At 42.0% G+C, this 23,034-nt stretch overlaps 1 protein-coding gene and 1 long non-coding RNA gene across 2 annotated transcripts in view; one reads left to right on the forward strand and one right to left on the reverse strand.

The window, feature by feature from the left end:
• Nucleotides 1-401: 401 nt before the first annotated feature.
• Nucleotides 402-23,034, forward strand: part of gli1 (GLI family zinc finger 1) — a 56,390-nt gene continuing 33,757 nt past the window's right edge. The window contains exon 1 of the mRNA XM_084929489.1: nt 402-737. The gene's annotated coding sequence lies outside the window, so the exon portion shown is untranslated. The remainder of the gene's footprint in view (nt 738-23,034) is intronic.
• Nucleotides 21,475-22,376, reverse strand: LOC146387689 (uncharacterized). Its single transcript, XR_014800308.1, has 3 exons — nt 22,285-22,376; nt 22,050-22,182; nt 21,475-21,892 (listed from the first exon to the last, which is right to left on the reverse strand). It is a non-coding gene; the product is annotated as an uncharacterized LOC146387689 (long non-coding RNA).

Genomic DNA, 23,034 nt, shown 5'->3' on the forward strand with positions numbered 1-23,034 from the left:
TGTCCGAGAAGCTGCTACGAAGTTACACCAGTAAAGTAAACACAAACATTTATAGAAAGATTATCCCAATTACTAGATAGGAGCGCACTTTATATAGACACAGCCATGTCCATACATGTATTTAATAAACATGCGCATGCTGTAATGTCTTTACATAACCACCTTTATTGCTGTAAACGAATCTGCCTTTTTCAGAAGGAATGGGGTGAGAAATGGATCATCTCTCGGTTTCGTTGGGTATTCTGGTGCGCATGTTAACTTTGAAGGGAAGGCTGAAGCAGCGTGGTCCTTTTTTTTAAGAAAAACAAAAAGTGAACTTCCTGTTTCGGGGTGGTCCACAGACTGTGGAGAAAGGGAGGGAGAAAGGGAGGGAGGGAGCGAGGGGGGAAGGGGGTGCACATTCCCGCATTGGCTGTGCAGCCGACTCCAGGGTGCTTTGCGGGACTCCATAGCCGAACATGGGGTTTAATTTTGTCACCGTTTACGTAAAGCGGCTCTGAAGAACCAAACTATGGAAAAGCGCTCCTGAAGGAGGACAATGTGTCGGTTTCTGTGAACAATTCACTTATCTCCATCCGAGCGCGCTTGGCAGAAAGTAGAGAGAAAAAAGGAGAGACGCGAGGCTTTACTGGAAACTCAGACTTACTTTCACGGTCCTTGGATCCTCAGCGCTCTTCCAAGGACTCTGGGAACCGAGTCAGAAAGTTTCATGCTGAATGTCCCTGCATTAACCTGAGGTAAGCAGTGCCGCTCATTTATGCTCGCTCCTCAAATCACAGTCGATTACTGGTAATTGTTACCGGGCTGAAGATTCTTCATCCTCCGAAAGTTGAGTTTAAGTACTTGAAACTTTTCTTAAAGTGAGAAAATAAATTTCAGTTGTGTCACTAATGGTTATTTAGCAGATGCTGCGTGACTTTTACCTAATTAAGGTTCTATACTTTTAAAGTTTACAGTTTGCCACTCCAAATTTCAGTATTGGACCTGTTTAATATCTCTGTTTATCAACCAAAACCGAGTTCAGCATTGGTCCATCTTCACTTGCAAATTGTTTCTTCTGTCTTTTTCTGCCCATTTGTGGAGATGCACGGAGTGGCTCAGAGTTTGGACGTGACATTTTAAAGTTGTCCGTTCATCTCCTGGAGAAGTTCTTCCATGAGAGGTCTGACCGCCTGCACGGTATACACTCATCGGGCACTGAGGAGGGCGGCAAGGCCACCCGAGAACAGCTGTTTCTTGTAACCTGAAATACTTGAGGTGCCAGTGTCTGCTCCAAATGCGAGGTCCTGCCAGGGCACCCACAAAACAACACCTCACTGTGTGAGGCTTTAGTGGACAAAAAGCTCCTGTAGGTCTCTTATTAACTGACTTTCACTTCTGTCTTTCTTCTGGGGGAAAAAGGGGATATGAATTGAATAACCATAATCTGTTGTTAATCTGAGATAGATTATGGATTCTAATCTAATTATCTCTGCGAGAGGCCACTGTAGCTGCTAATGTGAGAAGATTAGGCTGCTGGACTTCATGTAGTGACCCTGGACTGAAGAGCGTCAACACTGGACTCAATGGGAGAGCCAAACACGTATTTATTCCAAAGTGACAGTGAGAAGTGCTAGGCATACAAACTCACAACCTCCCTTAACAGTATTTGCACAGACGCGCTCACGTGTACACACAATATATACACTCCAATAACATGTGAGGGGAAGAGAATTATAGAAATATAAATAAATATAAATTACAATGAAATAAATTTACATTTAAAGGTTTATAGGCAGGTCTGGAGGCATTGTGGGATACCTGCTGAGCGCGATAGAAGCGTTTAGCTCAGAAGTCAGTTTTTCTTGTGTCACGCACTCAAGCGACGTTGATATATTTTATTCAATTCCATTTCAGTGAAACTCAGTGCAGCATAGAAATAGCTTTTTACAAGTATTCGCACTCTACTCAAGGTTGAGTTGGGGGAGAAACTGAGGGGGGAAAGTGCACTTGTCCTTTGGCCACATGTGAAAAGCTCTGCAGGGGAGCTTCCTCACCCTCCCTGGTCTTTATCACGTGTGTTAAGACCAGAAGGCTTCTTAATGGGAATGCTCTTAAACAAATAGACCATCCAGGAAGCGACTGTCCTCCTAGAGCCAGACACAGGTGAGGACTGAGCTGGATTATCAGAGCCATATCAGAGCAGTGATAAGTCTCTCTCGAGCTGAATACAATTGGATGTGGTGGCACGAACCGCTTCCATCTTGGTAAAAACGAAGGAAGAAATGGTTGTCACTTTAAATGAAAGACATTTGTTGCATCTGCTTTACATTTGAATAAAACTTTGGACACTGAAACAGCTAAACTTGAATTTTTAAATAGCTGTCTGTGGCATTTATGGTGTGGACAACCTTAAATGTTGGCATTATAAGGCGACTGGTCATGTGATACACATGTAACCAAAAGCAGGCAGCAACAAGTGCTGTGTTTTTGTCCAGATTCCATTTTAGTCCGCTCAGCAAGAAACACGTGTCACGTGATGCCTACAACACCCCCCCATTACACACACAGACACACACACACACACACACACACACACACACACACACACACACACAATCCTCCTCCTCTCCAATACCCTCCTCCCACCTTCCAGAGAGGGGGGGCGTGAGGTGGAGGAAAAGAGGGGGGAGAAAGACCACCCTCACTGGGATCACAGCCCCTCAATCAGACCCTTTCACACCCTGTGAACCTGAAACAATCAGGGTTTAATAGCAGCTGTCTGTCTGTGCCGGCCCTGGCCTAAACCACGTAGGCTCACAGTGCACGGCCGATCGGCTTCGGCTGCAGAGAGAACAGAGTAGACAGGCATGGGATGCTCCAAAGGACACATAAGCAAAGACACACACAGACTCACAGATAGTCCTTTCTGTCTCTATCCCCTGCTATTCTTTTCTCAACTCCGACTATGCTCCTTTGACTCATGAAGAGGTGGTCTGTTTGATTAGATCTCTGATGACGGGGTCTGGTATTTGAGGCTTATGCTGATTCTTCAGGTTGTGATTCTTTGTGTGTTTAGACTACAAGAAAACTTCAGTTGAGTTTGTGTGTCACCATTTATCTGCAATTGTTCATTGAGAATGGATACATTTTGGTTGTGATGACATTTTTGGTTATCTTTAAGCCCCCCAAAATCTGAATATTACTACAAGAAGCCTCAAACATGTATGCCAAAAGTCTGTTTTCACCATAAAAAACTGAAGCCTACAGTCAGTTCACACAAAGGATTTTGTAAGATCCCCTCTTCCTAGAATCCGTCAAATGATGCTTAAATGAAGCAGAGGAATGAGGGGGCGGGGAGGGTGGTTGTTACTAAGTAGTGGGCTGACACCAGAGGGCAAAGGCATTAGACACTTAGAAATCTTGAATCACATTAGCCAAAGGGCAGCCATAATAGAAAGGGGAAATGTTGCAGTCATGGGAAATATTCAGAAAATCATTGTTCGTGGTCACTTGGAGCTTTCCCAGCCACTAGAGGATGTACCAGACAAATTGCGTTAGTGGTGATTAAAAATAATAATAATCTGCAGAGATAATCAGTTCAAAGCAGTAGGAAAAAGAGACACAGGTCGGCTGGAATTGATATAATTGCTTTGGTGGAGAGATGATGAAAAATTGAAGCCACAGTGGTGAGTTAAGACTGATCCCACAACTGATTTTTATTTTGTAGATGAAACATTTATCTACTAATCAACCAAAACAGTTGACAGATTAATCAGGGATAAGAATAACTGCTAATGGCAGCCGTAATCAAATTTTATAGGTGCAGTCCAGCTGTTTCCTTATTTAAAAAAAAAAATCAGGAGTGGCTCCAGTGTGGAAACATTGTTGCTTTAGTGGAGCGCAGCAGGAAACTTTAAGAGTAATGTTGGTTCTTTTTTACATTAAATCCTAAGACTGAGCCTGAGGGAATATGTGCATGCATGTGATATTAAGCATGCTGCACGCAGTAAAAGGTGGGGTCGATTCTTTCTCCATCGTCCTTTCTTCTTCTTTGAATTAGGGTGGCGGTCTTTTATACATTCATGTGTTTGTGCACATGTGTGCGTTTAAGAGCAGCAAAGTAGGTCGACTGTTAACTATCATCTCATGTGGTCGATATTAGAAATCAAACTGGTGCTAATAGGATCCAGGTGAGACTGTGAATAGCTTTTATATGCACTAACAACCCACATGGATACACACTCATTTCCCACTCGGTTTGCAACAATGGGCGTGTGGTTGGGGTTTCTTTGAGGGATGGTGGTCGACTGTGGATGACAAAAGAAAGGAAGAGAAAACCAAATCTGATGTTGTAATTTTGTAACGATTATATTCAGTCGTCCAATCAGATTGGTAAAAGCCAATCAAGCTCCTGTGTGTGAGTAGTGACTATGTAATGAGCTTGTTGTTTACAGATATGTGTGTGTGTGTGTGTGTGCGCATGCGGGTTCATTCACAGAGTTTTTGTGCTCTTGCAAGATTATGTACCCGTATGTGTGAGTGTCGATTGCTGCGTGTGTTTCAATGTGTGTGTTCTCAGCCGCTGGTGACTCATGGCAGAAAGCGAAGACGAGGCGGTGTTTATTATTTCACCAGGTTGCCATAGACACGATGCATTCGGGTGCTGCCATCATCAGTGTAATTACGACACAGTTGTCTTATAGTCACCCTCCTCGCTGACTGCGTCTCGCTGACTTCCACCAATACAAACGGATAAACACCGGTGTTACCCTTACGATTTCAGCGGTGTAGGGTTGCCCTGAGATATCACGCCTGATACGATGAGTTGTTAAAGACCTCTGACTTCCTCAACAGGACGCATGCTTCAGAATTTTCCTTCTTCTTTTTTCTCTTCCTCTTCAACAAGAAGACAGATCGCTCCTCGTTAGCACTTTATGTGGAAGCAGCAACATTTCCAACAGTTCCGTGTGCTGGAACGATCATTTCCAATCCCATTTGGTTAGAGACAGAAGTAGACAGAGTGAGACGATAAGTTAAGAAGTGCAGAGGCATACTCGTGTTGCGTGTGTTGTGATGGGTCTTCTGGAGAACAGCTCTGTTATCTAAGATGAGATAACGTCTTAGGATTCCTGGCTTGGCATATGTTCTCGGGAAGCCTGCAGTTGAACCATATACTCAGCTGTATGTATAAAACACATATGTAGCACAAAATATGCGATTAATCGTGCTGTGCTTTGCTGCATTTTTCATGCAGTGAGATGCAGATGCACATGGATGTCGATAGCAGTGTGTGTTTTGATTTCTTGTTGTTGTTTGTTTGTTTTTTGACACGTCACTGGTGAGTGCAGCATTACTTTTTTGATTACACGTCACAGTGCACGGTAGTGTGCACAATATAAACATTTATCACAGTCAGTGCTTCAGAGTTAATGGGAAATTTTTCACCTTTTTTATATTGAAGTGCATGATTTAAGAAAATGTTATGAAGATAACAAGATAAGATTTAGGCCTAGTATTTACTTTAAAATACTCGCAGTTACTGCAACACTTCTGTTAGTTCCCCCCGATACCCAGCCTCGGTGTAGAGGAGCATCTGTGTGTTTTAATCACATTTCTCGGAGATAAGAACTTTGTGTGCCAACTCTGCCATTTCGAAATGAAGCTAAACAGATTGTGCAGATCTACTTACCCATTTGTATACATTTTTTTTCTGAATGACCTCAGTGTCAGTGTGTTCCAGGTTTATAGGGGTACAAAACAAATTTAAAACAATGAATGGCCTAAACCACATATCATTGTGGCTTTGTACTGCATGTTTATGAGAGGAGTGGTGTGGTCAGTCGGACCCACAAAGAGAAAGATACAGATTCTTTCTCTTTGTGTGTGTGTGTGTGTGTGTGTGTGTGTGTCTTCTTTTGTTACTTCCCTTCCAAATATTCAATTTCTTTCTAAATAAATCTTACTCCTTGTCTGCTTGCCTTGTCTTTTCTTACTTTATCATTCTTTCCCGGCTGCTCAGCCTCTTACGTCTATTTCTATTCCTGCCTCGCTGCTCTTTAACTACAGCAAGTGTGATTTGTGAGAAGCTACAGTGGCTAGCCAATGCCACGTTAACCAGATTGGATGCCATAACAGGAAGTCTGTCCGCATTCACGGACGTAGTATAGTGACGCACGCAATGCGAGGAACACTGCCAGTGATACACTGACACAAATCTGCTGCGGGTCAGAGGTTACTTCACCCGCGGTCATACGGCCTCATTTTTACTACAGCACACCTGACATGATGTTCAGTCCGCAGAGCGCTTTGATCAAACTTCATGCTCTGTATGGAAAGTTGGCCTCTCACAGATGATTCAAACAGAAATCTCCACCTTCATTTTAATTTACAAGTCACATCTGTTGATTGCTTTCCTAGCAGGAACAGGATGATAAATCTGCCTACAAAGAGAAGCATCTGCAACCAAACCGAACCCATTCGAGCTGGAAAGCACGGCAGCGTAGGATTAACAAAAGCGATGCGTGTGCTTGTTTTGTCGGGTTTCTGACGCCTTAAACTGAAGCGACCGAACGGTTTCTTCTTCTGCAGCATCAAGTATTGTTTACAGTTATGTCCCCTGTGGTCTGCTGACATAAAACATAACTGGCCTACTTTGTTGCTATTGAGAAAACAATCCTCATCAGGAAACAACAAACTAGTGAAAGATTGTGTTTTGTGAGACACAATTAACTTCATTTCAGCAAAATGCATTGTTGTTGTCTCCTTTACAGTAGAGACAAAGAAGAAAAAAAAACACTTCCCGTGATTTTGGTACATATTTGCAAACTTAATTAAGCCTTTAGGAAAACAATATTGTTGGCAGACGCTGAGAAAGAACTTTCCATTTTCATTAACAGTGGAATTTTCTTTTTTGGGGGGAAGTGAAAGAAGGGAGAAAGAGAGTAAAGGGTGAAGGAGTAAAATATTTCATAGTGGCTGTGGAGTAGTTGGAGTGAGAGAGAGGGAGAGATGCAGATTGTTTTAAATCCGCAGCGAGTCAGGCTCTCAAATTTATGCCCATGGGCTGCTTCTTGGGTGGGCTGCAGGGAGGGCGGTGCACTAGATGGAGCAGGGGAAAGTTGCCGACTCCAGACTGTTCGCCTTGCTCTGAAGCTTTTCCTGCTGGAACACATTTACAACTCAACCATCCTGACTGGCTGACTGAGTGCCTGGCCCTGCCCTAACTGACTGAACTACAGGGACTGATTTTTCTGAAGCTTATTGAGCAACCGTGGTTTTTCAGTGTGTTTGACGGCATTTGTAGCTGTAGGTGATGTCTTTCTTGTTTTCAGTCTTCTCTCGAAGTCTTCAGAAGTGAGAAACGATTACAGTATTTTTGCAGTTCTTGTGCATTTTCTAGATTTATTTTTTAAAAAATCCCTCACTTCAAACGATTTCCTCCAACAAATATTTTGTACAAAAGCAATGACAGAAACAATTCACATCTCGGCTTAAGAACTTGGATCAGATAAGGCATAATTCTGGCTCCTCTGTATTTCGTGCCAGCAATGACTGTTTGTTTTGCTCAGCATGGGAAAGATCCGGGCCCACATCTAGCCTACAAATAGATTCCCTGATGTTTAAGATGAGCGAGAGTGGTTCACTTAACAACCAGCTATCGAGCAGTGTTTTTCACTGTAGTGATCCAGGGCTCGATGTAAGCTGCCCCCAGCATCATTTCAACCTTTTAATATACTTAAAAAAGATCTAAAATAAAAGTGAAATTGGAAAACAGTCTAACTGAGTTTTTCCTCATGTCGAGTCCTACTTTTACACTGAAAACCAGCTCAGTTTCACAAATGTTTGAAAGGTTTTCCTGCCGCAGCACCGGCACAGGACTGAATGCACAGCAAGGGGATTACATCAGGAGCATGTAAATCAGCTCGCAGCACAGCTAACGTCTAAACTTTAGATATAGAAATTGGTGGGGTTTTTTCAACACGATAATGTGCTGACACTCACAAGCTGAATGATACATGTACATATATATATATATCTATATATATATATAGATATATAGATATATATATAAATCACACACTGCCACCATACAAGGCCAGAAGCAAATTGTTGCTGTGGTATCAAAAAGTATTTAAAATGTTGTCTAAACTAAAATGTTTAAGTTAAGAAAGAGAATTAAACTTGAGTTAAAACATTTTAAAAAAGCTACGTCTGAAAAAAAAGAGAGGCTTATGTGGGCACCTCTTCTGCCTGTGTGTCTGGCTGCTTTGCCAGCTAATTCGCTCTGAAGGTATTATGGTTATTTGAGGGCTTGTAAACCATTAAGTCTTTATTTACAAGAGAAAGAAAAGAGGGTCTGGGTTAGTGCGTGGGGGCGAGCTAGGTCTTGGTACAGGCACTGACCCCACCATAAGTGATCAGAACAACTGCGTTTCTCAACTAGCGGGCCCGTGGGACATCTGGTCCTGCTCACAGCAAACTGCAGACCACTCCTCACTTACGTAATTGAGCCCATTAATTACGCAGGGACGGCCTTCATTTCCTTGTAGCCAATAACTAATAGAAAGAGAGCCAGTAAAGAAGAACTCTTAAGACATATATGATTTTAGGGGATGTGGTGAAACGTGAAACAAGGCCTCCCAAGGTTAACAGGCTGTGCTGCAGCGTTGTGTGGAGCAGGCCTGTCACAATAATCACTTTAGTTTGGACCGTAAGCTGTCCCAGAAATAATTGCAGGAATTTCTCTTTGTGCCATTTCCACAAACATTTAATGGCCTACAGGACTTGTAGTTCTTCTTCTTAATAAATACCTGACTTTGGAGTTGAATATGGATAAATATCCTTAGTAAATGGATTCTAAATAAGAGAGAAGCGCAAAACCAAAACAATAATAAAAAGGACTCTCAGACTCCCTGTTTACAGAGTCATTTGATTGTTTGCTCTAATGGGATTTCCTCTTTTATATGACTTAACCAAAAGTCTCTGTAGAAGAATGTTTTGCTACTTGGCAGCCATCTTGGCGTCACCTCAAGGCAGCCGTTTTGAGTCAACAAGATCATGCACCTATCAAAGTGGACGGGGAGGGGGGCTTATGCTTTAATTTACATTTCCAGCCAGACATAAAAAAAGAAAAGACTGAAAAAGTTTGGTGAATTTACCATAAATTAAGGTTTAAAAACCGTTTATCCTCTTTAGTTCAACACTACGTTGCAAGTTTCACAACAGCACCGCTAGAACGGCTGCAGTAGACCAAGAAACATTTACCCACATCTTTACCACAATAAGTAGATTTGCCCGTCACCCCACCTCAGCTGGTGTCAAGTGTCATTGTGGCAACACGATTGGCTCATATTTTGTTAGGAAGCAGATGATTGGCTCTTGGTGGGAGTGGTGAGACAGCCATTAACTTTGGCATTACAAAAGTCTCCACTACTTTTCTGTTCGGGGTTCTTTGAAATGTTCTCACACTGAAGCTCTGGACTGTGGGTTAAAAAATCAACACCATTAGGACTAATTATTCAGAACCTTCTGGGTGTGATTATACAGTCATTAGGGAGGAAAAGAACCAGGTATTAGACTGAAGTAGATTCTCCATTTCATATGGCTCACTTTCTGTGTGTGTCTGAGTGAAACTCTGACCCAAAGAGCAAATGAAATAATGGAAGAAGCCAACTAAAAACGTCGCGTCTGAAAGAAAACATCGGCTCATCCTGCTAAGGTGCTTTGAAAACACTTTCTCACATACTGGTTGTTGTGGAATTTCAAAGTAAAGCTTGAGACGAGTGATGGTGCAACACAACTGTGCTCTGAAGTTACATCTTGTGGTGGAGTTTGTTGTTTCTTGAGCATCAGTAGCCACTGTTGTTGGCCACACACAAAGCTCCCTGCAGGCCATTTTTCTTGGAGAGGACCTGGAGTAGATGGCACACCTACATGTTGTGACTGGATGGATGCAGGTGTGATGCCTGTGGTTTCACATCATCTCCTGAGGAGAGCTGCTGTTAAGGTGGAATGGAAATTTGAGTGTAATTACAGAAAACGTAAACCACAGCTTAAAAACAATGAAAACAAACCATTAAATGCTACGACTACTTATTGTCTCCTGTTCTGATTTGATATACTATATTTGATATGTCTGGAGCTCAGGATGCAAATTGTGCAGTCCCGGGCTTCCCATGCCGTGAACTGACCTGCCGCTGCACTCAGCGTGAAACAAATGTTGGAATGACAACGTGACTGTCACAGCTGTTGTTGTTTCAGGTCTGTAGCTGTTGTACTCTCATCCTCCTCTTCTTGTTCTCATCAATGTCTTTTCACTGTCTTTATGCCAGAGGGGTGGTGCAGTGGGGCTAGCCTGTGGGACCGGAGCTGCCACAGTATTGCACCTGCTAGCAGAAGTTTGAGGAGAGCGTGAGACAACGGAAGAGTAGCTGGGGGGTGAGACACTGTCTTTCTGTCATTGTTGGGCAGAAGCAGAGAGAGGGCAGGGTACAGTGAAAGGAAGAGGCTGTGAGACTGCGCTTCTTGGTCTTTGGGCTGCGGGGGAATCGCAGTACCATGCTGGGCATTTATGTCGGGCTTATGGGACCGGGCTCAGATGAATACACAGAGAGTCAACAGGGATCCACGCTCACTTTTCTGTTCTCACCCCACGTACAACGCTGTGGATTCTCACTGTGATAGTCTGGCAACCTGTGGTTCCCAGCTTTTCACCCAGTGCATGCATGAAACACTGCAGCCCCCTTCCATACAGAATGAATGAAAAATACTGCCAAGGTGTTTAGATCTTTTTTTCCAGATATCTTTATGCACATCACAATGTGTCTGTGTGTGCGCACATTTTTAAATCCTCTTTTCTAGATAAATTTGCTTACACAGACATGCTTTTTTCTTCTTATGACGTTATTAGTAAAATCTATTTTAAACAAAGGCTGGGTTTTAACACTGACAGTTTTAATAGATGTTTCTTTAATAGTCCTCGTTAAAGTAAGTAGTAAAATGAAAGTGGAGCGCACACCTGACGTTTGAGCGTAATCATTTGGTGTTAGCTGCATTTTGCTTTCTTGAGCTTATAAGATTACCATATATAAGATAAGCTTCTCTAACATGAACGTCTCCTCTGTTATTTTGATTAAGGTTTAGATAAGTTGTGTATAAAGCATAGTTCCACGTAGTTTACAGTCTGTGCTGATCCTCTAATCCCTTTTCTTTATAATCTGATAAAGAATATTTCTGAATTAACATATTACCGTGCACTCTCACTGCAGGCCTAATCTGATGACTAAGCAGCAGCAGGCTGTGACTTTGTTGGACTTTCCCGTCTGCTGCAGTTAAACCTTTTGCTTTGTCATTTCTATTCAGGACAGGTCAGGCAGTTGTTCTGCTGGAGCCCGTTTATTGGCCCTTATTTGCTGGCACCTGTACTCCGTTTAAAGCTTGGGCCAGCTGACAGACCGACAGATGCACGCTCGTCTGTGTGTTCTCGGTGTCGTAAGGGCAGCATTTCATTTGGGATACGAAGGGAAATCTGTTATGCTGTAGGGAACAGTCGGTGGATGTTCAAAGTTTCAAACAACAAAAACCCACAGGATCCCATTCAAAGGCATCATTTATCGACTCTTGTCTTCTCACGCAGCTGTGCAGCAGAAATGTGGTGAGCACTTGTGCGTTCGGTTTTGTGTATGTGCGAATGTTAGGTGCCGTGTGCACATGCCTGGGCTTACTGGGCTTACAGAGTGGGCGAAGGGTCCCAGATGTGGATGTTGTGCAAGGAAGGAAGTTGTTGGTGATTAGGTGAACTTTTGGGTGCACTGTTTTTATCAGATGCTAAGAGTCAGTCAGTGCAGACTTTGAACTCCTGAGCTTTGTGTGAAACATTTCATTCAACAACAAGCGAGCCTTCGTGAAAGTACTCTGTATAGCAGCTGCTGAGAGGACAAGGGATAAATCTGAGATCGTGTCAGCAAAGTCACCCTTAAATATCAGTGATGCTGCAAAATTTGACATTTATATAATCCAGCAAAGGTGCATTGTGTTGCTTGTAAGCTTGACTTTTTATTTTTAGGGGCGAGAATATGCTCCTTCCCCTATCAAAATACCAAATTGTTGCCTAATAACCACAATCAACATTTAACAATGACTGAATTGTACTGAAATCAGCAGGTCAAAACAATTCTAGAAAACCGTAGAAATGGGAATTGAGCTGGTAAAGATGGGACAACACTCTTTGCAGCTGCCATCTTTTGGGGTATTTATTATTTTGTGGTCAACAAAGTCACAGGTTGTGACTTTAAATGCTCTCTTATATAATCAGTCACTAATATCTCAAATCACTCAAATCATCATCATTTGTGAGTGTGGGGCAATCTTTTGTGACTGAAAATAAAATTTGAAATGGAAAAGAGACTTTGTTTACTTGGAAACGGGGTTACAGTTAGGAATCTGTGGTTTTAACACTGGAAAGAGAACAAATACAGAAAACAGCTAAAGTAAAACTATGACCTCTTCACTGTGTCAGAGTAATTCAGCTTAACCTTTTCTCAAACTTTTCTTGAAGTCCTGGATGGGTCCACTTTTCCACCCTCATTTCAGATCAGATTTTTTTCATCCCTCAAAGATTTGCTTCGAAGTAATGCAGCACTTCTTGTTTTCGCCTTGTATCTCAGTTCCTTGCAATCATAATCAAGTTACTTAACAACTCACCCCAACAAATCAGTGTTATAATTACAAAAGAACCGACATGTTCCAGTAAATGGTGAGCCGAATCCTTGCGGCTGCTCCCCGTCTTCCTCCTTCCCTCGTCTTGTGTGTCCCAGCTCACACTCCAGCTTCCTGTGGGATAGGGCCGAGCCTCGGGGCACAGAGATGTCTGTTTTCTGCCAGCGTGCTCGGTCACACATGCTCCAGCTTGTCAGACTGAGTTTGTGTGAGGGCAATGGGGTGTCAGAGTGAGAGCACGCGCATGTAAGCGCCTATACGTGTGTGTGTCTCTGGTCGTCTCCTTGTGCAAGTGTGTGTTTAGATGTTTCAGAGATACGGGCGCTTTCTCTGTGGGTGGAGGTGACTGTCTAGGACATGATGGAAATTTCAATTAGGAGTTCACTGCAGTCCAGGTTCATCTCAGGTTGCCTAAACACACTTTGTCTTTGTAAGTTTTATTTGTGGGAGAGCAGCGGAAAAAAGTGTCTGAAATTTAAAAGACTGTAAAACATTTACTGTCTCTTGTTGCAATGGAAAATAAACGGTATATATACACAACTTACACACAGGCCTCTTTATTAGCCTGTAACTGGTAATCCCTCAGACTAAGATAAAGATTTTATGCTCACAAAATCCAAGTAATGAGTTAATGTTTTTAAACTTCCTGAAGCCCAAGCTGGCATCTTCAGTTATGCCTGTTTGTCTGCTGACTCCCACAAAATATTGATTTACTGTTTACAACAGCGGTCCCCAACCCCTGGGCCTCGGACCGGTACCGGTCCGTCAGTCTTTGGTACCGGGCCGCAAGAGTTGAGGCTCAGGTGTGAAATGTATAGTTTTCAGGGTTTTTATCAGTTTTCAGCGTTATTTTGTTATCGTTTTTATCGTTTACTCGGTTTTCCTGGGTCTTTTCACGTGTGTTATGAATAAATTTTCTTTTTTTCGGTACCGGTACTAGTTTTATTTTGTTGTATTTATCCGCGACACCTTAAATGAAAATATTGTCGGGCATAAACCGGTCCATGGCGCAAAAAAGGTTGGAGACCGCTGGTTTACAAGACAGAAACACAGTAAACATGCACACTGAAGATTCCTGAGCCACCGTTTTTACTTTTTAAATAATGCAAACCAAGAGTTGCATTATTTAAGAATATTTATTTAAGCTTTAATATTTCTTTTCTGTTTTTGGGAGTGTGACTAACACGATATTCTACTGAAAAACAAGTTGTCACATTAACAAATGTCATCAGTCATATTTTATTCACTCTTTTTTTATTTTTTTATTCTGTAAACGAATTCTGCGGTTTTTCCTCAAACCAAAGTGTTCAGTTCTGTAATTTCACACAGTCAGGCTTTTGGCATGTTTATGTGGGTCCCCTTCATGTCTGATCACTTACTGGCAGTATGTTAGGAGACACTGTGGTGTGCAAACATCAATTCAATGTATGTGTATAACTGTGTAAGCAAAACCGTGTGTCTCTGTGCTGAACACATACATAGCGTTGCACTTTGCCTCAGTGCTTCTGCCCCTGCTGGTTGGCCATGAGAGAAGACTTGTGGTGTGTCTGAGGTGTGTGGCTTACCACCGTGTCACTGCCTGGAGGGCTCTCACTGTCTGTTGTCACCTTTGTGCACCGACAGATGCTGTGCTTCCTTTCACAGACTAATCCAGAATAAAGTCACTGACACGAGCGCATTATCATAAACACTCCAAGTGAAAAACCAACACTGTAAGTAATTTATATTTACTAGTATGGAATTAAACATTTTAATGGCATATGATATATGAAATGGGAACATAAGAGAACCACAGCCAGCTGAAAGTTGAGGCCTTGTTGATGTAAAATTTGTGGTTTCATCTAACTGGAAGTGAATTTTCTCTTTCCTTATGCTTTTATTCAAATGTAAAAGCTTTTTGCTGATAGTTTTATATGGTCCAATATTGCACAGATTTTTCCCCTTTGTTACATTTTTTCCTTCATACATGTGCTGTCTGTAGTGGCGAGTGGTTGCTGAGAATTCCTCGGTTGCAATGATGGTGCTGCACCAAAAACCTACTTGTGAATGCTTTGATTGCTAGCAGATTTCCACGATTGCACGTAGTTTTCATGGAAAATAACGACTTGTCTGCAAACACTTGCAAACTGCCGCCTGATTTGTAGCGAAACCTAGAAAAAGTGCAACATTTTGTGTCACACTCTTGAGTTTCACTACCACTTGTCAAGCGGTTGATGAGTCACCATCCATCTATCCAAACTGTGGGTTACCGTGGCAATCTCCTAGCGGCCAGTTGCAACAAGGTTTTTAGTGCAGCACTTTCTTTGTACCCAGTGACTGCCTTCCATAGTCAGCAAGCACCCACCAAATGGTCGGGCAATACACATTTTTCTTTTGCAAGTGGTGGTTGGCAGTGGGGTCCCCGGCCTATGTGACTGGGCCAAAGCTGTTTTAATGTGTGCGCTGCAGCCTCAAAATTATGTAGATGTCTCCTGACAGAGCTGTGTGTGAAGGCAAATGTCTGCCACAGTAAGATCGGACAGTAAAGGATCTTTTACTGACCACCTCCTTAGTACACGCAGCTCCGATATGCACTCCGGCCTGAACGGTGGTTTAGGGAGTGAAGATGCTGTCTGGTGCAAAATGTTAGAACTCTGGAAAATTGGTCTGAGGTTAACTTGTGAAAATGGCTTCAGATATTCACAGTTATAACCATGGAGCTCTGGTTGCATTTTACTATATGCTGTCACAGACGTGCTATGATGGAAATCTTAAGAAACTGTCACTATGTCTGATCAAGGGAAAGTGCTCTGTGATAAAAGTAACTAAAGTTTAGTTTTAACACTGTGAAGACATTTTTTTTCTGCTAGTTCTACTTAATAGCATCTTGAGTGTGTAAGGAATTGGATATTTGATACTGGCCAATTTAGAGGAAATGATTGCAAAAATATTGTATTTCTGTGAGATAAGCAAGAAGCAGAGCTGCATAATCCCAGTGTATATATAAACATGCATGCACATATGTGCACACACATTCACCTTTACTAACACAAACTAATACACCCAGAAGTCAAGAAGGGGGTTGTTTTAACCTCAGCCCACAGGGGTTTGGAAGTTAACAGGAAGTGAAACTACTAAGAAGAAGATATTTCACTGATCCTCCTCTCCTCTCCTCTCCATAAACACGCTGAAGAGCAAACGTTTTTAACTTGGAGTGTTAGTGCCAGAACTCTTCTGCTAACTGACCCGGGGCTCTGAAGAGCTGCACATAACAGGCGCCCACATTGGCTTTTGTGTGCAGGAGGGTCTTTACATAACCCACATAACCAAGCACATTGTCTAGCAACCGGCCGACTACTGAAGGGCCTTGTAAATGGAGGAGGGGGTCTACTTGAGTGGAGGGCAGTAGCCGAGTTGAGAGGCTAGTGGAGCTAAGCTAGGTTGTGACTAAAGTTTGTTACCCGGATAATGCCCAAGTGGTCCAGATGCAGGGAGCTTTCTTAACAGCAAAAAGCAAATAATGACTTGCCAAAGGATTCGTTTTAGGGAATTAGGTGGGAAAATGAAATGTGCACACAAACATTTTTATTTTCCGAAGGTGTGTTAAAAGTGTTTTTTGTTTTTTGCAAAAACTCAAATTTTTGCCAAAGCAAATCATTTCTTAGTTAGTTAAGGCCCCTCAGTGTGCTCCCTGCTACATTACTCCACAAAGCCTGGCCTTCTTCACCCTGTTTCCAGCGTTTGGGTCTGAGCCAGAATTCCCTTGGAGCTGCCCAGGATGTTGAGGTATATTTTTCCTCCCCACTCCCAACGATGAGTTTTTTCAACATGTTTTCTTTTTGCATAAGAGAAATATTTGCATGTTTCTTTCGTTACGCTGACCCGATCACACCCAAAAGATTTTAAGATGTTTGTCTGCAGTCAATGTGAGATTTTTAAATTTTGGGGGGACAAAAAACTAAATTATGCTTTGGCAGGTGGACACTGAGGACATTTTTATTCCACATTGACTTTCAGTACAAAACCAACTGTATCCCAGAAGAATCTCCCAATGCTGAATGTCACCAAGCAGTCGCAGCAGTCATTTAAGTGGCAGCACAACAGGCTCTCAATGGCAGCTGTGATCCTAACACAGAGACTCATTATGAGGTCCACACTTCACCTTAGATCAGATGATAATGATCCATTTATCACTGACACTTGATGCCCCGGTCATTCTTAACAGCTCACTCCAGGACAGAGGAAGCTTCTACTGGTTTTCCTGAGATGTTGCTATTATCTTACAATACACAAAGACAAGGTGTCCTGATGGCTCATGTATGAGTCCTCCCAACGGCCCCCTTGCTGCACCACTTGGAGTTTCACGCCATTGTCTCCAAGCTGCCAGAGCATGTAGGCCGGGGGGGTAGAGATGGATGTGGGTTGTATGGGTGCTTTGCAAAGATGTGTGAAATGGGAGTATGGGTATTAAGGGTCTTGGCTCAGTTGGGGGTCTATTGTCCTGAAGACTGAGACCCCTGCTGGCATCCATGATCTCCCCCATTGACACAGAAGCTCTGCTTTACTCCCAGTGTGTTTTTGTCAACCTCTTTCTCACTCTCTCGCTTTCTCTCAGTCGCTTGCACGATCCCTTTTTTCAGCTTTCTTTTTGCTCCGAGTCACAGTAAAAGAATCTGGAGAGTCCTTCTCGCTGCCGTTTCATTTAACTGAATTCATACTTGACGTCTTGTTGTTGATGGCAGTGGTGACAGGCCACTGTCACTGTGTTTCATTAAGGTCAATTAGAGATGTCACGATACCAGAAATTTAGTGATCAGTACCAATAGCAGTAGAGGTACTCAGTGGCAGGCCATTTATTTAAAATGTTAACATTTTATTTTGTTGACAGGACACAGGCTGGAATGTGAAGCCTACCAATGCAACCGCAAGCTATCATGTTAGTTACATTATTTTAGCTTAAGCCTTTATATAATGTTATTCATTGCAAAGATTTTAGCCTGTCTAACACAGCTGATGTAACCTACATAGGTGAGATTGTGCTGGTGCATTATGTGCTAATTACCGTGTGGTTGTGTCCCGGTGTTTTATGTAGTACCAGCAGATAGAAACAAACTACGGGGACTTTTTTCCCTCCTGGTTCCCCACTCTTTGTTGTTGTCAGTCTTTTTCAGGGGTAAACATATTTTCTCTCTCTATTTTTCGCCATCTTTGTACATTCCCTCGCATCCATTCCAATAGTTTCAGCAGCACTGTAATTTGTGAGTTATTATATTGAGACTTTGATTATTACTCCTTATATCGAGGCGATGATTTTTATTCTCTCACAGTTAAAATGAAAAAACGGTGGCAAAAAGTACTTGGAAGTGCACAGGAAGTCTCATAATAGTCGCGGTCTGTGCTGACCTGACATGTAGTTACATTTCCAGGGAGGTGAACGTCAGGTATATGCACCATTCACCCTGTTGACTGCCGTTGGTATTTCCAAATAAAATGTCAAAATTAAATGTAACTATGTAATTTATTTGAATCAACGAAGAATTTTGTAGTAGAGCATTACTAAAATGTGCTTTATGTCTTCTTGTATATGGGCAGCCTTGTCCGTAGTAAAAGCTTCACACCTAAATTACCCCAAATTTTTGCATTACTGCACGAGCCCCATATATCACGTATGCACGCTAGGCCAGACCCATACTGCAATTTCAGGGCTGATACCAGTACATACTTTTAAGCTTATTTTAGACTTCTGCGTTGAATCTATGCAGAGCCTCTATGCAAGTTTCCAACACTGTTGTGAGCATTTAAACACGTGTGTCGTTTGCCTCCTTTGCTCTGCAGCTGCGTCACGAAGCCAGTAGTTGTTCGTTTCTCTCCAGTTCATCCAGAAGATGAAGAAATGTATAGGAGGAAATGACAATACTGAATGGGCCACCTTTTGCTGGTGGCGTTGGTCATGGTTTGACATACTTACGGTGTAGATTTACAGAAGCACAAGTCCAATGCAAACAGCATGTTTGTGTTATTGAAAAGGAAAAATTATACATTTATTGTTTATTAACTCTATCCATGTATTTCGCAAGTTAGCTCCCCGAAGCCACTCTACTTGACATAACTCGATAATGCGATTTCTGCTTCAAGTTCTGTCAGTAGAGTTTTCAAGTTGGAACATGTCAGATATAGGGCTGCCACAAACGATTATTTTGATAGTTGACTAGTCACCGATTATTTTTGCGATTTGTCGACTAATCAGATCATCATCCATTGAACGTAAAACATACAGCTTATTGCACCAGCATGCATCTGCTCTTATATAACTATCATTAGCTTACAGCTTTAAGTGTTTAAAGTATGTGCTAACTAAAAATAAAGACATGATAGTTTATTAAATTTTAATGAAGTTTGCAGATTGTTTCGGTGGAGTTTAATAAACTCAGCCGTCTGCTCCTTGCTATCTAAAATATAACAGGACACCGGAGTATATTCTCGAGCATCTCACACTTCTGATAATCAGTTGTCTGCTTAACGTTTATTCAGCTGTGTAAAAACTATAACTTTAATCTCAGCCGAAACCGATTTACTCAGGAACAAATAAAATACTGAAAAATGCCAAACAATAACATTTTTAAGTTATCTAAGTGACTTATATATCATGTTTAACCTGAGTAGCGAAAGACGGCGGTGGGTTTGAAAACGATCTGCCGGGAGTCCGGTGTTCTCACCGGCTCTAGTGAGCCTTGCCCCCGGCTAGCTATCGAGCTAGTGGGTAACAGACGTCTCTGAAAACGTCGGAGTGCTTTTGAAAATATGTGGTGTCTTGATAAACTGAGCAGATATTTGAGGTTTACACAGCTACATTCTCATCTGAAAATATGTTAAACGTTTATTTTGTGGCCCAGAAAGAATAATAAGAGTAACATTAAAACTAACTAGCTGCCGCCATTGTTGGAAACTGAGCAGGGCCGCGCTATGAATTCTGGGACACAGTTTCTTCTTCTTCGGCGTTTAACGGCAGCTGGCATCCTTGTACATGCAGTGCTGCCATCTTCTGTTTCAGTACGTTATTACACTCTTAAATCCTACTAATTCCTGCGTCTTTTGTGATCTTACAAAGCTTCAAACGACGTGTCGACTATTAAATCAGTCGTCGACGATTTTGATAGTCGACGTAATCGTGACTAGTCGACTAATCATGGCAGCCCTAGTCAGATATACATATTGATATATGTCTGTGACAGGCCAGTACAGGCTGTTGATGCCGGTCAGCAGATATAGGGCTTTGGAGTTGACGTCACGCCGCAATGCATTATGGGAGCGCAGCGCCATTTTCGGGGTCTACAGTGTTGGAACAACGACTACAAGAAAGATGCTTAAAAGCAGCTCAAAAGAGAATGAACTGTATAGAGACCGATTGCGTCCAGAGGCGAAGCAGCGGTACTTGCAGAAAATAGCGTGCATTGGAAATGTGGACCCGTATGAAATACGGCCGTGGAGTAGAAACCCTGAAGACCAACCGCTATTGATGTAGCCTGACATATTTTCGTACCTTGTCTGTGGAGTCAGCGCGTACAAGTCGTCATTCAAACAAAGGTAAGTCAGCTCGAGTACTGCGAGTGAAATGCGTTTGATTTCCCTGCAAACATTCACATTAGTGCAGCATAAATTCATTCATGAGGGGAAATTACAGTGAGAACATGTGGAGGCTGTTAGAGAGATAACATAGTGAGTTCAGTGCATTGATGAGACATTGTCCTGAAGGATTTAGTTATTCTTTATGGTTAAAGAAATTGCAATGATTTATTCATATTTATTATAAATAATCCTAATTATACATCTTGCTTCCATATTTGTATCCTGTGTCACTAAAAATACATTTTATTTTAATTTTATACATTGATTAATGACCTGCAGAATCTCCTTATCATATTAAGGGATTCATAATTGTCACTTTATGCTTTCTCCATCTTGAAAGTGATTACATCCTTGCACTACATTCTTTAGGTTCATTTTCTGCAGGCAGGTTTCTGACAGAGAGCAGGCAGATTTACACTATAACATGCAGCGTTCTATAGATGGACACATAAAGAAATGAAAAATTACATGTATGTGCTAACTTTCTAAACACTTTGTTACATTTATGATAAAGTAGATAAAACACATTTGTGTCGGCCTTGGCTCATTAAAGTTCTGGTCTTTAAATTAACTTTGTGTGTGTTTCAGGTACTGCACTCACAAAGACTGAATGAACCAGAATTGCAGCCATGGGTCACTGTGAGCATCACAGGGAAGGTTGAAGCCGCCCACTGCACCTGTAAGGCCGGAGTCGTGGAGACCTGCACCCACGTCACTGCTCTTCTGTTTAATGTAGAAGCAACAGTGTTGATCTGTGGCACAAGGACTGTTACAGATGAACCTGCATACTGGGTTTTGCTGGGTAATGTGACCAAGATACAGCCAGAGGTTGACCATAAGATAGACTTCTTCTCTTCAGCTGCCCAAAAAAAGGCTCTTGATCAAAACATAAACAGACCATCTGTATTGAAAGGTAAAAGGAGCCGTCCTCAAAAAAGAAAAATCCCACCTGCTACTGTGGAGGAGTTGTCACCGCTATTGGATACTTTGCTGGAACACAGTAAAGCTGTGGGTTGTGGGAATGACCCATAATGTTTTATCTAGGGGTCAAGATTTGCCTGTTGTGCACTGCCATGTAAATAATTTGCATTTACTGAATATGTACTGACTGAGTCCCACTGTTCAAAAGTTGAATAAAGAAACAAAGTAAATTTTGCCTCTTTTTTTTTTTTTTTTTTTTATTAAAACCACTTTATAGAACATCACATCAGTTACAGTGTAGAATCCATGTCATTTATAGTTTACAAATGACAAAATATTTACATGAAATCATGACAGTGTTTACATGATATCACCCACTACTAACATTACTTTATTTACTGTATCTTTTGGGAAAAAAATACACCACTGTTTATACAGCAAAAGACTTAAGAATATTTAACAGGAGCAAGTTTCATTTTTCCCTGGTTTTATTATCACACTGTTCACCAAAACGCAGCAAACCTTCACCATCTTATCCTGAAGGGTCACCTCTTCACCCTCACATGGAAGAAGTAATCTGATTGGCATGGTGGTATGTTTGAAGCAGGTCCCTTGTGTAGCGCTGGAACCCAGTCATGATGTTTCATCCATTTCATAGGCTGGTTTGCTGCAATAATGCCAAATAATTAGCAACTCTAGAAACAGAAGGTAGTTCTGCAAAATCACTCAGTAGGATGTTTGTTCTAATTTGCTATGAGCTCAGAGCGCATCGAAAATAAAACTAATAGGCTATAAAGAGTGATATGAACATATTTAGAACTTACCGGAATGAAAATGTCTGGAGCACCAACAGATATTTGGAGATGGAAGAGAACTGCATATCAGCTCGTCTCACAGCTGCTATCCAGGCTACACGCCTTCGTTTGGTAACATCGATACACGAGCCGCCTCATGTTGCTTCCAGATTGGGAAAGAATGAAAAGATAAACCATTTTCAAGCTTATTCTCTTGCCGGTTGTGCGATTGAACATTGCAGCCGACCACACAGCAAATACGAACCATGGCTGTTGTGTGTGCCTTCGCTCCCTTTTCACTTGCGCTAGACCCCCAAAATGGCGGATCGGGCCAAAATCCTTTCCACGCCCACCCCCGTGACATCACGCTCCAAAGCCCTATAGTTCAAATAAAATGTAAGAGCTGTGAAGTTGTTCAGCAGCATAATAACTGGGTTTGCTGAAGGAATACTGCACAAATTTCAGTGTGTTTCCTTACTGTGGTCCTAAAAGGTCCCTTAAACTGCAGCATTAAGCAGTTTGATTTTCTTGCTTGAGGATGATTCCAACTGAGCAGTATATGCATATCGATATAAATCCTTCCCTTTCTAATTGATCTCCTCTTGCCACCAGCAAAGACCTCTGGGTGATTCGGACACAGTTTTGAGTGTTTTTTGGGCAGATTGTGAATGTGTGTGTACATATACCTATTTGCACAGTGTTATCCAGCTTGTGTGAGGCCAACAGGAGTCACACGATTGTCAATAGTAGAAGTCTATAAAAACCTGTCATTGACAAAGAGAGAACAAACAGCCACGGTTTGTTCAGGATTTCCTAACAAACACTCCACAAGGAGGGCCGTGGTTAGTGGAGAGAGGAGGAAGGAGAGGCAGAGAGAGGCAGTTAGGAGTTGACTCTCCCTGAGGAACAACAGATGAAAGAGCAGTAAACAATTATGGTGACTGGATGTTGATATCCTAAAACTAAAGGTAAACACCCTAGCATCTGGTGGTATTGAGATTCTTGACTTTAAAAG

This window comes from Perissodus microlepis, chromosome 5 (assembly GCF_051167445.1).
Source record: "Perissodus microlepis isolate ML-2025 ecotype Zambia chromosome 5, ASM5116744v1, whole genome shotgun sequence".
Lineage (NCBI taxonomy): Eukaryota > Metazoa > Chordata > Actinopteri > Cichliformes > Cichlidae > Perissodus > Perissodus microlepis.